The 18,066-nt window shown below is 39.5% G+C and overlaps 1 non-coding gene across 1 annotated transcript; it reads right to left on the reverse strand.

Annotated features, from left to right (window-relative positions):
- Window positions 1–15,369: 15,369 nt before the first annotated feature.
- On the reverse strand, window positions 15,370–15,441 carry TRNAC-ACA (transfer RNA cysteine (anticodon ACA)). Its single transcript has one exon. It is a non-coding gene; the product is annotated as a tRNA-Cys (tRNA).
- Window positions 15,442–18,066: the final 2,625 nt, after the last annotated feature.

Consider the following 18,066-nt stretch of genomic DNA (forward strand, 5'->3'; position numbering starts at 1 on the left):
TGGAGAAGTCTAAGAAAATAGAAACATTTTATTACAGGCTAATACATATCATGACCATTTTATGTAGTAGCAATGCAATTCACAAAACTATAGCCAGCTGTTAATAAATGGGAAAAAACGAGTAACATGGCTAGGTATCATAATATGGCTATGGATAAGGAGTTCCCCAGGCAGTGTTGAAAGTGTCAGCAGAATGTCATCAATGGTGTATGATAAGGTGTGGAAATAAAGGCATGAACGAACAAAAGAACTAACCAATTTTCAAGTAGCATTTAAGAGGAATGTAGAGGGATTTCCCTGGTGGTCCAGTGGTTGGGAGTCTGCTTTGAAGTGTAGGGGTTGTGGGTTTCATCCCTGGTTAGGGAACTAAGACCCCACATGTTACCAAGCAACTGAGCCTCCAGCCATAACTTGAGAGTCTGTGTGCCACAGCTCGAGAGTCTGCACACCACCACAAAAGATCTTGCATGACACAATGAAGACCCACATACTGCAACTAAGACCCAGTGTAGCCAAACTAATAAATAAATTTTTTTTTAAAGGAATGGAGAGGTTCCAAAGTTTACTAGGTTAGATACAAAACTAGCTCATCTTCAATATCACCAGCTAGGCAAAGACTCAAAGAAAAATGCAGGCTTCATGTATAGATAATATTAAGGATGTATCTGCAAGACACTGTGTTAAGATCTCTGAAAGAATTAAATTGATACCTACTAGACATTCTTTTGGAGAAGGCAATGGCACCCCACTCCAGTACTCTTGCCTTGAAAATCCCATGGATGGAGGAGCCTGGAAGGCTGCAGTCGTGGGGTCGCTGAGGGTCGGACATGACTGAGCGACTTCACTTTCATTTTTCACTTTCATGCACTGGAGAAGGAAATGGCAACCCACTCCAGTGTTCTTGTCTGGAGAATCCCAGGGATGGGCGAGCCTGGTGGGCTGCCGTCTATGGGGTCGCACAGAGTCAGACACCACTGAAGTGACTTAGCAGCAGACACTCTTTACCAACTGAGCTATGAGGGAAGCTATCAGATCAGTTTTCATTCCAATCCCAAAGAAAGGCAATGCCAAAGAATGTTCAAACTACTGCACAAATGCACTCATCTGACATGCAAGCAAAGTAATGCTCAAAATTCTCCAAGTCAGGCTTTAACAATATGTGAACCATGAAATTCCAGATGTTCAAGCTGGATTTAGAAAAATCAGAAGAACCAGATATCAAATTGCCAACATCCACTGCATCATCGAAAAAGCAAGAGAATTCCAGAAAGACATCGACTTTATTGACGATAGCAAAGGCTTTGACTGTGTGGATCACACCAAACTGTGGAAAATTCTTCAAGATATGGGAATACCAGACCATCTGACCTGCCTCCTGAGAAATCTGTATGCAGGTCAAGAAGCAACAGTTAGAACTGGACATGGAACAACAAACTGTTTCCAAATCGGGAAAGGAGTACATCAAGGCTGTATATTGTCACCCTGCTTATTTAACTTATATACAGAGTATATCATGTGAAATGCTACACTGGATGAAGCACAAGCTGGAATCAAGATTTCCAGGAGAAATATCAATAACCTCAGATATGTAGATGACACCACCCTTATGGCAGGAAGTGAAGAACTAAAGAGCCTCTTAATGAAAGCTGAAAGAGGAGAGTGAAAAAGTTGGCTTAAAACTCAACTTTCAAAAAACTAAGATCATGGCATCTGGTCCCATCACTTCATGGCAAATAGATGGGGAAATAATGGAAACAGTGAGAGACTACATTTTTGGGCTTCAAAATCACTGCAGATGGTGACTGCAGCCATGAAATTGAAAGACACTTGCTCCTTAGAAGAAAAGCTGTGAGCAACCTAGAAAGCATATTAAAAAACAGATACATTACTTTGCCAACAAAGATCCATCTAGTCAAAGCTATGCTTTTTCCAGTAGTCATGTATGGATGTGAGAGTTAGACTATAAAGAAAGCTGAGCACCGAAGAATTGATGCTTTTGAATTGTGGTGTTAGAGAAGATTTTTGAGAGTCTCTTGGACTGCAAGGAGATCAAACCAGTCAATCCTAAAGGAAATCAGTCCTGAACATTCATTGGAAGGACTGATGCAGAAGCTGAAACTCCAATACTTTGGCCACCTGATGCGAAGAACTGATTCATTTGAAAAGACTCTGGAGCTGGGAAAGATTGAAGGTGGGAGGAGAAGGGGATGATAGAGGATGAGATGGTTGGATGGCATCACTGACTCAATGGACATGAGTTTGAGTAAGCTCCAGGAGTTGGTGATGGACAGGGAGGCCTGGTGTGCTGCAGTCCATGGGGTTGCAAAGAGTTGGAGATGACTGAGCAACGAACTGAACTGAGATACTCTTAGCTAGGAAAAAAAGGTCATTTAGAAATCTTAAGAATGTTTATCTGAGATGCTTAAATGCTTGTGGCATGTTTTGAAATCTTTAGTGATCATCATTTCGGCAACTTGAGTTGAACGGGATGCATAGAAGTCTCACAAAATTTTAAGAGTTTTATACGGGAGAAAGAGAACACAGTTTGGATTACAAGGGGCCAAGATGACTGAAGTATCCTGAGGTCCTCTGAGATTTCAAATTTGTGTGGAAAAGTATAAACCTGTTCAGTTGTCACTGCAAGTATTTCTTCAGAAGGATCCAAGGAGGGTAAGGAAAGTGGTGAGATGTAGCGCCAAGAAAAAAAATGAGCAGAGCCAGGAGCCATGGGGAATAGTATGAGGAGATTAAGTCTTAGGGAGAAGACCCCAGAGAATATTCTCCACTCTGAGCATGTGTGTTTGGGGGTGTGCCTAATGATCGACAATATTTTACCAATAAGTGTTCAAAAGTGGTATGGATTAGTGATGTGTGTAGAGATTCTTCCTCTCACTTTAAGAAGTGGACTGTGCTTTGTGTGACCCTTCTACAAAACATATAACCAGACATTTTAGTAATATTAATTCTTAGGTCTCTGAATCAAAATGAGCCACCTCCAGGAAACTACATCCAGATCAGCTGTATGTATCATAAGATCTTGTACTTGTAGCCTGGTATTGTAATTACAAGACACATTGGGGTGTTTATGGAGGGGTAAACATATTTTGTGTGTCAAAGAGATACAAATAATTTGGACCTTGATCAGATCACAGTAAATTGATTGCAGTAATGGGCTATAAATAAATGACAGTATGCCTATTTCAGCATCCTTTTCCCTGAAACTTTCTGGGTTTTGCTCACTCTGCCTCTCGCTGGCCTTACATATGTAACACTGTGGAGACTAAGCCCACAGAAGTTTGCATACTCTGCTTGTTCTCAGTCAATGGGTTGACTGGCTTTTGGCGTCTTGCCTCCACCATAGGAACAAGGCCAAGTCACTCTTGGAGGATTAGTGACCACATGGAGGGAGCTGGGGGTTTCCAGACCCCAGCCAGTCAGCCATTGGGCAGTTTTGCCTAATTAACCAAGAGCTGAACACCAATCTATGAGGCAACTTAGTCAAGATTGGGAAACCATATTTCTGGACACATAAATTGTTTATGCACGGAATTTGACCTTAATGGATTGTTATGATTTTAATACTCTATGTTGTAGGGTGGTTTATTTCACAGCAGTAGTAACTAACTCAATTCTGCAACTGTGGATTTCTTATTCAAAACTCACATGACTTCAGTCTTTTAATCTGTAATTTGTGTATGTTAAATCAACTTTAGATGGTAATCATGTTAATAAATTAACTCAAACTATATAGAACATAGTAGGAGTTCAGTAAACATTTTAATTGAACAAATAAATGGTTATTATTTAATAAACATTTTACAAAAATTGCACTGCAAATGCTATGTAGTTAGGGTCATTGAGATATATTTTTTCCTCCATTCCCCTACATTGAGGGTAAGAAAATGCCTTTGGGTTCTCTCAAAATAGATGATTCTGCCTCTGTAATGGGTACCTGTAGGACTCATTAAAGAATGATGCCATATTAGGAGTCACCGTGGTTTGGGAAAATCCAGGAAACATTTTCTATTGTGATAAAGATAAAAGAGCCTCTTCTTGGCAAAAGGTAGCAGCTAAGTGCTTTGTAAAAATAACAAAGCAGAATCATTAGTCTAAAGAAAAAGTGGCACTGTCAGAAATTATATATTACACATTTAAAGATAAGTAAGAAGTCAAGGTCATTGGCCTAACCTCTTGATACCTCATGATACCTTTTTTTTTTTTTTTACTAGACAGGTTTACACTAATAATACAATAATCTGTTCCTTAGAGTTCCTTAGAGAATGTGTCTTTTTTTTTTTTCTTTTTTGCATTCAAGTATTGTAATATGTTGAGGCTTCCTGGGTAGCTCAGCTGGTAAAGAATCCACGTGCAATGCAGGAGACCCCGGTTCAATTCCCGACTTGGAAAGTTCCCCTGGAGAAGGGATAGGCTACCAACTCTAGTATTCTTGGGCTTCCCTGGTGGCTTAGATAATAAAGAATCAGTCTACAATGCAGGAGACCTGGGTTGGGAAGATCCCCTGGAGAAGGGCATGGCAACCCACTCCAGTCTTCTTGCCTGGAGAATCCCAGTGGACAGAGGAGCCTGGCAGGCCATAGTCCATGGGGTCTCAAAGAGTTGGACAAGACTGAGTGAACTAACCACACACATTGTAATATGTAATAGGCAGAGGTATATAGACTAAGTTTTAGCTTTGGTCTTATTTTAGACTAGTGATGTTAATCCTCTAACTGGTACAGATGATATGTGACATAACACGGGGAAAATGGGGCTTCCATTTTTCCTTGTGGTCAAAAAAGTAAATTAGAGTACTGAAGATGCAGGGGTTATTGAGAGCACTATAAAATTTTGTATTGTTGCTGAATAATACAAAGAAGGGTTGTGGTGGTAGAGCTATAGCAGATATCCAAGATAAGGAGTTAAGACAATTGTATTAATGAATCGGGGATATAATGTCTCAGGTATTACTCCTATTATAAAAGTAATTTGACTACATTATTCTCAATTTTCTCATTTGTACTGTGGTGAGAGGCAGTCACTGATTTCTAAAGTCACTAAAACACAAAATCTTGAGTGTAATCATCTCTCCCCCTTTCTTTTTTTTTAAGATTTTTTTGATGTGGAACATTTTTAGAGTCCTTATAGAATTTGCCACAATACTGCTTCTGTTCTGTGTTTAGGATTTTTGGCCACAAGGTGCGTGGGACCCTAGCTCCTGACCTGGGATTGAACTCACATTCCCCCAGCAGTGGAAGGCAAAGTTCCAGGGAAGTCCTTCCCTCCCCACTTCTATTCAAACCCTCTCATTCTGCAGCTGTTGAGGCCTTGGATGAGGACACATCCACATTTCCTAGTGTTGAGATTGAAAGCCAAGGTCAAGGATACAGAGAGGGATTTTATGCAAGGTAGTTTTCACAGGGACGAGAGAGTCTGGAGGCTCACAGGCTATACCTGCTTGTAACTTGGCTCACATGTGTTGAGCCTGACAACTGATCATATTTTGGTTTTGTTTTTCCCAGACTTTGGCCTAGCAGAGAGTATGACACTTGCAAGCATTTCTTGAGTGTGCACTGAAGAAATTCAATGTCTTTTGAAAGATGCATAAGCAATACACTAGTGTGTGCCTTGTGTGTGAGAGAATAGAATGGTTTGTGTGGAAGCACAGAGCAGTCCAGCAAACCTGCTCTGAGATCTCTGGGGAACTTTCATAGACAGAGGGCATCTGAGGAGGATATTCAAATATAAGTAAAAGTATGACATGCAGAGGGAAGAAAGAGAACCTTCAAGAGAAAGAGAACTCTAGTATTTGATTCACAGTGCAAGGCTTAATCACCTGAGATGTCTACATTTGTGACTGATTCAGAGTTGTAGTCAACATATGTTAAACTGAACGGAATTGAAACACATCGCCCTCTCCCTGGATTTGAAGGAGTCTGTTTATCAGAAATGGATGAAAGGAAGGTAGGAACTCCATTCTGACAGTGTTATCAAAACTAGCTGGATTATTTTGCTTCACCTATAATTCTCTTCAGATTGAGACATTAAGCTTATAACCACAATGCTATAAGGGATGTTCCATGAATACCATGCATAGTGTTAATAGTTTGCCTGTTTGAGGGTGTGTCTGCATGTTTTTGGAGAAGGCAATGGCACCCCACTCCAGTACTCTTGCCTGGAAAATCCTATGGATGGAGGAGCCTAGAAGGCTGCTGAGGGTCGCTGAGGGTCGGACAAGACTGAGCGACTTCACTTTCACTTTTCACTTTCATGCATTGGAGAAGGAAATGGCAACCCACTCCAGGGTTCTTGCCTGGAGAATCCCAGGGATGGGGGAGTGTGGTGGGCTGCGTCTATGGGGTCACGAAGAGTCAAACACAACTGAAGTGACTTAGCAGCTGCGTGTTTTAGAATGCAAATATGTATGTTTAGGATGTGCGTGTATGACTATTGTGAGAGCAGTTTTTTAACTTTTTGCCTTTTTAGTGGCTGTGTCTCCAAGATCCATGTCTCCAGACTGAGCAGATATTACAGTTCCTCACAGCCTGATGGTCTGACGGCAATCTTTGGAGTTGCAGAGGTGAGTTCAAATCCCTTCTGAGTGTGAGTTCCAGCAAAACAAAATGACAGTAGCTGCAGATCATGCATGCAAAGTGAATTAAAAAACTAACTGGATATTAATTGAGAAGGTAAGCTTGGCATGATCATGAGTCAGCCAAGGGAGTGGAGGCCCAAGTGCTGCTTGCTATCTGTCTTTTTTTGGATGGTATAGGACCTCTGAACTGTCATGTGCTGCTTTTTCTTCTTCATTCTCTGAATTTTCCCATGACCTCCTCCTTGCTATTATACTTGTAATCTCTTCCTGTTCGACTGTATTTATCTTTTTTTTAATTTTGTTTATTCATTTTGGCTGGGTCTCCATTGCTGTGCAGGCTTTCCTCTACTTGTGGTGAGCAGGGCCTACTCTCCACTTGTGGTGCATAGGCTTCTCATTGTGGTGGCTTCTGTTATTGCAGAGCACAGGCTCTAGGGTATGTGGCCTTCTGCAGTTGCAGTTCAATGGGCTCCAGAACACAGGCTCAGTCATTGTGGCTCATAGGCTTAGTTGCTCCCCGGCATGTGGGATCTTCAGGGACCAGGAATAGAACCCATATCTCCTGCTTTGGCAGGTAGATTCTTTATCACTGAGCCACCAGGGAAGCCCCTGCTGCTGCTGCTAGGTCGCTTCAGTCGTGTCCGACTCTGTGCGACCCCATAGACGGCAGCCCATTAGGCTCCTCTGTCCCTGGGATTCTCCAGGCAATAACACTGGAGTGGGTTGCCAGTTCCTTCTGCAATGCATGAAAGTGAAAGATGCAAGTAAAGTTGCTCAGTCATGCCCGACTCTTAGCGACCCCATGGACTGCAGCCCACCAGGCTCCTCCATCCATGGGATTTTCCAGGCAGGAGTACTGGAGTGCGTTGCCATTGCCTTCTCCCCCTACCCTATTTTTAATGTATCTTTCTTTTTCTCTCTCTCCCTTTTTATTTTTCCTAATCGTCATTTTATCCCATTCTACCAGAAAATCTCCTCAAACCTGAAGGAAAACAAATACAGGGAAGTCCACGGCCATGGAATAGCATACTACTCAAAAGGTTTAAATAATATACTCCTAAACTTCAGATGAATCTAGTGTCTTGGGGGAGTATAGTATCATCCACTTGGATGTTATTTTTCAATACATTTATTTTATTTTATTTATTTGGCTGTGCTGGGTCTTAGTTGCACCACCTGGGATCTTCAGTCTTTGCTGTGGCTACAGGGTCTTGGTTGTAGCTTGTGGGATCTAGTTCCCTGATCAGGGATAGAACCCACGCCCCATCACTGGAACCACAGAATGTTAGCCACTGGGCCACCAAGGAAATCCCACATCCCCTTAGACATTAATTGAAAAAACAGAAATAGCCCTTTAGGCCTGCAGTAAATATTGCAGAATCAAGATTTTCCTAAAACCCACATTCCCTTCCGTTTCCTCTCTGATTCTTTTAGACTATTCTGACAAAGCTAAAATTTAACATTCTTGCTGTTCTGGTTCCTAAAGCATATGAAATACATTTTAGTTCCCCTCCTACACTAAGAACTAACAAATTATATGGAATTTTAATGCTACTGTCTCATAAAAAGTTCAGTGGAAATGATTAGAATAACTTGGGTTCTTATTTTGAACTAGCTCTACAGCCCTGCCCACTGGAGGCCATGAGATTTGTTTTATCTACACCACTGGGATGCTGTAAGGTTTATGGAGATAATGGATGTGAGACTGCTTGGTATAATGCAATTCAGATACAAGGAGTTGTTCTGCATATATATATTAATTTCATATTTATACCTCCCTTCAAAATGATTTTATATAGTTAATACATATTCAATAAGAAAGAAAGCATTCTATTTAACTCAAAACAAAAAGGAAAATTTTTTTAAATAGTTATTTTATCTTGCTTCTTTCTAACCCTTTAGTCCTCTAGGTGTCCTGAAATTAGTCATATAAAGATTCAATTTAACCTCTCAGAATTTTGTGTCCATTGCAGTCATAGCTCTGTTTTTCAAAAGAAATGATCTAGTATATTCAATAACTGTAATATATTGTCATTTAATGAATAGTTTTTTCCTCACTAATTAGTTTATTATACATTCCTTGTGGTATGAATAAGAAGATAAAAGTATTCCCTAACTTTTAGGGATAAGAAGTATTCCCTATCATTCCAATGATAAAGGGAAATTAAAAGCATCAACTGAAAAATTCACATCATGAGAGTTATGAGTTCAGTTTTATTTGGGGCAAAATGAGGACTAGAGCCTGGGAGATAACACTTCAGATAGCTCTGAGAAACTGCTCCCAGGGGACAGAGGGGAAGATCGGTATATATGTGATTTTGGTGAAGGGGGAATGCATGCAATCAAGCACATATTTTTTCCAGATGTTTTCTGCTAGTCTGGTGAAGCTTTCTGCTAGTCTCTAGGAGCAGTTGTTATCGTGAAGGATTTTAGTGCTTTTCTAGATATGAGGAGTTTCAAGAAATGGGCTCATAAAATTGGCTCCTGAAAATATCTTAACTAACTGAAGACTTGTCCTGACAGTTTTTTTTTTTTTTTAACCAGGATTTTTATTAAAACAATTTTTTTAAATTTAAATTTATTTTAATTGGAGGCTAATTACTTTACTATTCCCTGAGCACAGAGTGCCTCATTTCAGCTTTCTACCCTAGAACCCTTTTCACGGAGTGTTGAAGGTCAGCACCCACAGCTACTGCATACTACTGCATACAGGGTACGATATAATCCTTGTAGAGGCAGACGACAGTGCCCATGGCAAGTGCCAATTTGTTGTTGAAAGTGAAAGTGTTAGTTGCTCAGTCGTGTCCAACTCCTTGTGACCCCATGGACTGTAGCCCACCAGGCTCCTCTGTCCATGGAATTTTCCAGGCAAGAATACTAGAGTACATTGTCATTCTCTTCTCCAGGAAATCTTTCCAGCTCAGGGATCAAACTTGGGTCTCCTTCATTGCAGGCAGATTTTTTAGTGCCTGAGCCACCAGGGAAGCCAAAGACATTTTTCTATGTCTTCAGAAATAATCTCATGTTTTCCATATTAGGATCCAAGTTAAGTCTCCCATCACATCTCCCTCTGCTCTGTGAGACTCTTCCAGTGCATCAAACCAAGCAAACTTCTTTCCATGATCCCCAAATTCCTTTCATAATTTCAAGTGTTTTGCAAGATATGCAGTTTCTTCTGACCCAAATGTCTTTTCCAGTTCTCTAAATAATGCTTCTTCATTCTTCAAGAATAAGCCCTTATCAAACCTGCTGCTTTAATAAGTCTTCCTCATTACTTTAGAATTATTTGGTACACTGATAAGAGAGGACTTTCCAGGTGGCTCAGTGGTAAAGAGCCCACCTGCTAATGTAGGAGATGATGGAGATGTGAGTTTGACCCCTGGGTTGGGAAGATCCCTTGGAGGAGGAAGTGGCACCCCACTCGAGTATTCTTACCTGAAGAATCCCATAGACAGAAGAACCTGGTGGGCTATAGTCCGTAGGGTCACAGAGAGTCAGACATGACTGAACAACTGAGCACACCTGCACGCACACAGATGGCAGAGCAAATGATCAGCTAACTGAGGGCAAAGACTATATTGCTATGCGCCCTCATCTCCATTTCCTAGCACAAAGTTAGGACAAGTGGTCATTCAATCCATGGGTAGGGAATGTCTGCAGAGAGGAGAAATTGCTCCTATTTCTTTGAGGCGATGCTAATTCAAATAGCTTTGTTAGGGAGAAATCCCCTGCCTATTTAACAGTCTGACAGAATCCTGCAGCATCTGCTAGCACACTAGTTCAGAAAATCTGCCAAGACGATCCTAAAAAGCACCTCATCATTTGCAACCACTGATTCAAAGACCAGACGTGATTGTTGTGGCTTCATTTAAACCCACTGTCAATGAAGTCTTGAATGCACTCTTTTGAATTTAGGACTTTCTTGCAACCAGCCACTCTAATCATAGAAATGGTCATTTGCACTGGAGTGTCATTAACTCTATATTGTTATTGGAGTGGTACATTTAATTCAGTGTTACAGCGTTAAGCAGAATTCATCTTTTGTCACACTGCTGCCCTAATAGATATTCTTCCTGAAAAGACTACAGTGAAAAGAGTTAGGGACTTGTGAAACTATTGATCCTGAAACTTAACACCCCTGTTTCTGTTCCCCACTCTCTGACCTTCATGAATTTCCCAAGGTGCTCTGGGTCCTGTTCATGGGAAGATACTTGAACAAAGGCAGTTTTATTGTGATTAGCTCATCCCCACACAGAACACCTAAAAGGTCATTCAGTCTTTTATCTTGGAAGCAACTAACCTTCTTTGGAAGTAGATTAAATATGTCTTTTTGCTGACAATTTGTTTCAAAAATAAGAAAAGGTAGAACAATAGGTACATAATGCAGGTACATTATACATAATGCAGTACATTATGCAGTTTTTGAAAAAGAACTTTTATAAATTGGTAATTTAGAAAATCAGTAGGTTGCAGACGAGACACAGCATCCTCTGTTGAGTTTTCCGCTGCAGCAGAAGTGTCATTTGAGTACGCTCTTTAATCAAACTTTTTTACAATTTATACCCGGTCTATGCAGAATTGAGTACTTGGGCTGAGTTGATATATTCCAATGCCTCCTATTTCCATGAAATCTAAGATGCTACTTTATCAAACTCATTTTTCACAGGAGGGAGTTCAAGCAGAGAGGGGGGTGAAGCAGCACATCCAAGGTCAATGCTGAAAGTGAACACTAGAAATAGATGTTCTTATCCTTTCCTTTGGACTCCATGCTCCTGTTGCTTACAAAGAATAATACGACTAATGCCATTTTTCACCAAGCTATCTGCACACACCATTTCTTACCAGCTAGCAACCATACTTATTGTGGCCGCATAGGCAGCAAAGTGCTCTCACTCTCATGAAAGGCAAGACTCTTTCCTAGCACTAAGGAATGGATCCTAATTGATCTGAATAAGCACTGACAATTTTAGTCCCTAAATGCTGATCGTTGCTCTAGGGGTAAGCATGTAACTTCGAGATAATGAGAATTCAATATAAATGAATTAGGTGACTTCTCTTCCTGAGTTCTTAACTCTACATAGTAGTATATAGACTACATGGTAGTATTCTTAAATCTGCATGGTAGTATGAGGATGTTTAAAGCCATAGGCTTGGGGTACTTCAGTATATATATGAGCTAATATAACAAACCTGGAACCACCCACCTCCAGTCTTTTTCGTTAAAGAAGTTAATTAAAAGTCTTTATAAGGACTTCCCTGGTGGCCCAGTGAATAAGACTCCACCCTTCCAATGCAGGGGGCCCAGGTTTATTTCCTGGCCAGGGATCTAAGATCCCACATACCACAACTAGAGAAGCCTCTGTGGCAATGAAGACCCAGTGCATAAATATTATTTATTATTATTAAAAAATTAAAAAATTTTAAAACATAAAAGTTTCATAACTGAAGTCACCATATTCCCTTATATGCAGTTCAAAGCTATTCTAACAGTTAGATAAGTCAGAGTACATATCCCAAGTAGAATGGCTTTCATGCTTACATTGAAAGTGGGGTCTGGAAGGGGATAAGGATAAGTAAGACTTGAGAAAAAAGGAGTCTAAGTCCATATATCAAAGGGCAAATGATGTGGAACAGATGTCCTCCTTCAGTCACAAGTAAGAACAAGCTTGAACTGAAATGCAATAGATTCAGTGCTGATTCAGGCTAGCTGGGGGTCTGTGAGAAAATCAGACTAGGGAGACCATGAAGATATTAGACGGAACCGAACTTGTTCCAATAATTTTGTATGAACCAAAGCAAGCGGAAACAATGCTGAACTCTAGCCCCAGGAAGCTTATATATGAACTGGAATTGGCAGTCTGATCCAGCAAATAAATCTGGCCTGCTCCTTAATTTTGTGAGCAAGGTTTTATTAAAACAGACAGATACCCACTTGTTTATGAATTACATATTTTAATGGTAGAATTGGGTAGTTGAGACAGAGACTATAAGGCCCTCAGAGACCACAATATTTTCTGTCTGGCCTCTTATAGATCACATTTCCCAAACCCTAGCATTGAGTGTCCCATGAGAATTTCAGTCTGGAGACACAGAGAATCCATCAGTACATAACAGATAAAGGAAGGTAGGAAGAAAAGGACCAAGAAAAATGGAGCTTTCCGTTTGAAATATTTGAATGGAGGAAAAAATAGCTACTAACCCACAACATCACAAAAATGCTTTTTATCTATTCCAGAGATTATTAACACAATGGTAAATGCTGTGTTTGCATAACTGAATAAAGGAGAGACAAATCCATAGCTCTGCTAGTATTTTATGAAAGGGACTTTTGATGTGCTGGGCATCTGATTAACCATTGGCTCTGGTATTTAGACAGGTAGCCTACATAAATTAGTTCACATGCAGAATAGCTCAAGGTGAGAATGTACATGGATAGGGAGGCATGAGCTTTGGGTGCTGAGGTAGAGGAAAGGGAGAAAGTGGTGCTGACATACAAAACTCTAGCTTTCTATTTCATCTCATAGATTGCTTCTGGCCCCAAGTCTGATGCTTTACCATTACACATCAATATGATTACATGTACTTTGGATCTAAAATTGCATTCCCCAAACTAAGCATCATCAAAAATGCAACAAAGGAAGAGATGGCTCATGACAATCCAAATGCCTCTACACAGAAAGGAAAATAAACATTTCATTTTCCTGAAACTTGCTATGAAAGCTGAAATTCACATAATGAATTCATAAAGAGACTTTGCTATGATAGGAATAATTTGGCCCTGAAATATGAGCTGCTTTTATTCATGTAATATATGCCTGGCAGTATTGAAGGTGTTCTCCCCTTGCTTTCTGCCCAAGTTTATAATATTGCCAAGGAGTACAAAGCCTTATACATGGCTAGTGGCTGAAATGTTACCCTAAAATGTTTGATCCAGGAGACAACATCATTGCCGGTATCAGAAGATGTCTCTTTATGAGTAACTGCAGGCAGGAGTAACTGCAGGAGGAGAATCCTCACCTGCACTTATACCCACCATCAGTTAAACACAGTAATGGAGACATTGAGTTAAAATTTAAAAGGCAGGAACCCAACAAGAGCTTTGTGTTTACAGTGAAATCTTTCAAATACCGGGTAATCTTTACAAAAATGTTCTTGTGTGTCCCTCCGTCTGGACTTCCTGCTTCTCCTGTGGTTTGGATAATGCCTACTGACCTTATAAGTGCCATCCCCTTAAGTAAGTCTTTCTTCACTGACCTCTCCTAGTCCCCATGAACCCCACGCTCTTTTACCTACTGAGGGCCCCTCTACCTGGAAAAAAACACATGTTTAAACACTGGTTAATGTTCTTGTCTCTCCTGAGATGAGATACAGGTTTGGTTTTTTTTTAATGGAATTTTTTTTTCCGTACCTCTATCACCAACATCCATTGCAGTGCCTTAACTCTCTGTTGAAGAACAACTTCATACAGAACACCAAAAAAATAGCCTGATAAGCCACTTTCCTCTATTCAAGACTAATCTTTCTTTCTCTGAGATGAAAAGTGATTATGGAACTACCTTCAAAAACAGTGACTCATGTGGCTTTTTGAAACATGATCGGGGCCAATCTGGGTTCTAGTTTGAGATCTCCCAATAAATAGCTATGTTATTTTGTATGAAATCCCTTAACCTCTCTGTATTTCTTTGTTATTCTCAATTTAAAAAAGAGAGCATTAGATGGAATTGAATAATGTTTATGATGTCTTCTTATAGTCAAATTTCTCTGAAACTGTAAATGTGTATTTGTACAAAATTAGATCTTCTTCTCCTTACTCTAGAAATCATTTTTTAAATAGAGTTCCATACTTATTCTGATATCACACAGATCTATGACCTGAAATGTTAAATTATCTATTACTCCTCAGGTTATGCTAAAAGAGAAAGATTAAATTGAATGTCATTGCATTATAAACTTATGTTTTTAAGTTGAAGAGAGTAGTGCCCAAAGATATGACAATTTTATATGTTGTTCAGTTGCTCAGTCATGCCCAACTGTTTGTGGCCCCATGGACTACAGCATGCCAGGCTTCCCTGTCCTTCAGCATCTCCGGGAGCTTGCTCAAACTCACGTCCATTGGGTCGGTCATATCATCAAACCATCTCATCCTCTCTTGTCCCCTTTGCCTCCTGACTTCAATCTTTTCCAGCATCATGGTCTTTTCTAATGAGTCAGCTCTTAGCATCAGGTGGCCAAACTATTGGCACTTCAGCTTTAGCATCAGTCCTTCCAATGAATATTCAGGACTGATTTCCTTTAGGATTGACTGGTTTGATCTCCTTGCAGTCCAAGGGACTCTCAAGAGTCTTCTCCAACACCACAGTTCAAAAGCATCAATTCCTTGGTGCTCAGTTTTCTTTACATCCAACTCTCACATCCATGGGCTTCCCTGGTGGCTCAATCACTAAAGAATCTGCCTGCAGTGCAGGAGATATGGGTTTGAACCCTGGGTTAGAAAGATTCCCCTGGAGGAGGGCATGGCAAACCACTCCAGTATTCTTACCTGGAGAAGATCCATGGACAGAGGAGCATGGCCAGCTACATTCCACGGGCTCACGAAGAATCAGTCACAACTGAGCGACTAAGCACAGCACTCACATCCATGAAAGTGAAAGTGAAGTCCCTCAGTCATGTCTGACTCTTTGCGACCCCATGGACTGTAGCCTACCAGGCTTCTCCATCCATGGGATTTTCCAGGCAAGAATACTGGAGTGGGTTGCCATTTCCTTCTCCAGGAGACCTTCCCAACCCAGGGATTGAACCTGGATCTCCTGCATTGTAGGCAGACGCTTTACCGTCTGAGCCACCAGGGAAGTCCCCTCACAAAAACAAAGCTTTGACTGTTTGGACCTTTGTTGGCAAAGTAATGTCTCTGCTTTTTAAAATGCTGTCTAGGTTTGTCATACATTTTCTTCCAAGGAGCAAGCCTCTTTTAATTTCATGGCTGCAGTCACCATCTGCAGTGATTTTGGAGCTAAAGAAAATAAAGCCTGTGACTGTTTCCATTGTTTCCCCATCTATTTGCCCTGAAGAGATGGACCAAAGTGATACAATTTTATATGTATTTATATATGTGTGTATTTCAATATATACATGCATATACATACATATATACACATATATGGGGCTTCCCAGGTGTCACTAGTGGTAAAGAACCAGGCTGCCAATGCAGGAGACTTAAGAGACATGGGTTCGATCCCTGGGTCAGGAAGATCCCCTGAAGGAGGGCATGGCAACCCACTCCAATATACTTGCCTGGAGAATCCCATGGACAGAGGAGCCTGGTGAGGTACAGCCCGTGGCGTTGCAAAGGGTTGGACACGACTGAGCGACGGACACTGACTGACTGACTGATATTCAGATATACAATATAAATATGTATACCACATAGTATATATAATACTTTATAAAAGTCCTAATGCTAATTACTATGCAAAATAGGTGTTACTTGAATTATGTCCTATTAAATCTGTAAATTAGATGTAGGCTTTCATTTTCTTTTTAGAGGAAGAGATGAAAAACATAGATCTGATACACGACCACCATTAACACAATTGAATGGCCTTAATTTCTCAATAGGATCATTCAATATTCATTTTTTAATTTCTGCATTTACACATAATATCTCTCTGGGGGCCTCTAACAGATTCTACTGCTGCAGTTTTAATGAGAACTATCAAAGGTTACTATGAGATGATGATCTATACTTAATTCATAGATTTCCCCAGACATTTGTGCAATTCAGTGCTGTTTAGAATCTTTTTTAGTTTTATTGTCTTGAAACATTTACCCCAATTTAAACTGCATCTTTAATCTTTATTAGCATAATCCTTCCATTCTTAAAGTTAGTATTTTGAGAATTAATATGGAAAAATGATGGCCTCTTTAGGGAATTTAATAACTTTGCTTATGAGGAAACACTGAAAAATCATCTTGTGTCTATGCAATGTTTCAAAATGTGTTCTGATCAAATATTTCTATCTAACAAAGCAATATTAATGTTTATCTCTCCAAAATTTTATAATTATGATTTATTATATTTATACAACTTCATTGAACAGAATAAAATGTATCAAGTGCTCAAAGGAGATTGGTACACATTTATGATTTTTCAGAGGGCGTGTAGGTTAAGAAAAAACCCAAACAAAAACACTGATATTTTAGAGAAAACCCAAATCAAAATCTAAACAAAGAATCTGAATTATGAGTTTGTGATCATAATAAAATGGTTTTAGCTTATTAAAAAAGACAAGTTTTCTCATCTGTAGCTAATTTTATGAATTCATATTCCTTGAAGATCAAATAAAAAGTGAGTTTAAGTATGGTAAATGAACTCAAAGCATTTTTTATTGCTATTGTTGCTCATTATAGTAGGCATTCAAATGAGTCATACCACATATTTTTGAGTGAAATAAAACTTAGGATGATTTACTACTAGTATAATCTTATTTAATATAGGAGTTTAAATTAAATGAAACCATAGATTTCAGGATTACTGGCCTACCTAAAGGAAACTTCTTAGACCAAATCCTAGCATACTTATTAAAGGACCCCTTACTTTTCATTTGGTCAGTCCTTCTCACTGGCTTCAGGACAAACTTTGCAATGAGAGAGAAGTCATGTACAATTCTTGTACCATGGACAGAGATGGAAACTGAGGCTCTTAGAAATTAAGGGAAGCATCTTCGGTGGTTCTCCTGATAAACAGTAGGATAGTTACAGAATGTGGCAAGATGAGATTTACATGAGGGCATGTAAGAGAGGAGAAAGGAATATTTTGATTTCCAAATCAATCTTTCAGCTTCTGTTTTCTTATCTTGTGCATTTTACATGCTCCATCTGTAGTTTTATCTTCTTTCCACAATTAACTTCTACCTAAATTCTGCTCAAAACTGACTTCTCATGAGACAGCTTGTCTCAACCTGGAAGCCTTAGGTGTTAAAAATTTTTATTTGAGTTTTTATTTTTTCACAGTTCTTTCCTAGAACTTTGGTGAACTGTTTACTTTCTATAATTTTTTCTCTTAAAAATTCATTCCTTTGTCAGTGTCCTCAGAAAAAGATGAAAGAAATTCTAGGTCTAGTGATCTTACTTGTCTTATTTATTTAAGTCTAGCTGGCTTGTCTTGGAGAAGTCATTTTTCTCTCTTCTTCTGAAAAATGAAAGTCTTAAATAAGATATCTCCAGGGTATCATTTGACTCCAACAATCTGAAAATTTTATAAGTTATATCTCAAGTACACAACTCCTAAAATTTACAAAGCAATCCTGACATTCTAAATGCATTATAAAAGAAATTTGATCTTTTAGTTTGCTCCAGCAGCCCTATCTTGTTAAAAACAACTCACTTTCAGGAGGCATATTAGCAGCATCTTTATACTTATTACCTAGGTGACTTTGGATGTATCCTACGTGGATCTTAATCATTGAACTGACTTG

This window comes from Bos taurus, chromosome 18, assembly GCF_002263795.3.
Source record: "Bos taurus isolate L1 Dominette 01449 registration number 42190680 breed Hereford chromosome 18, ARS-UCD2.0, whole genome shotgun sequence".
NCBI lineage: Eukaryota > Metazoa > Chordata > Mammalia > Artiodactyla > Bovidae > Bos > Bos taurus.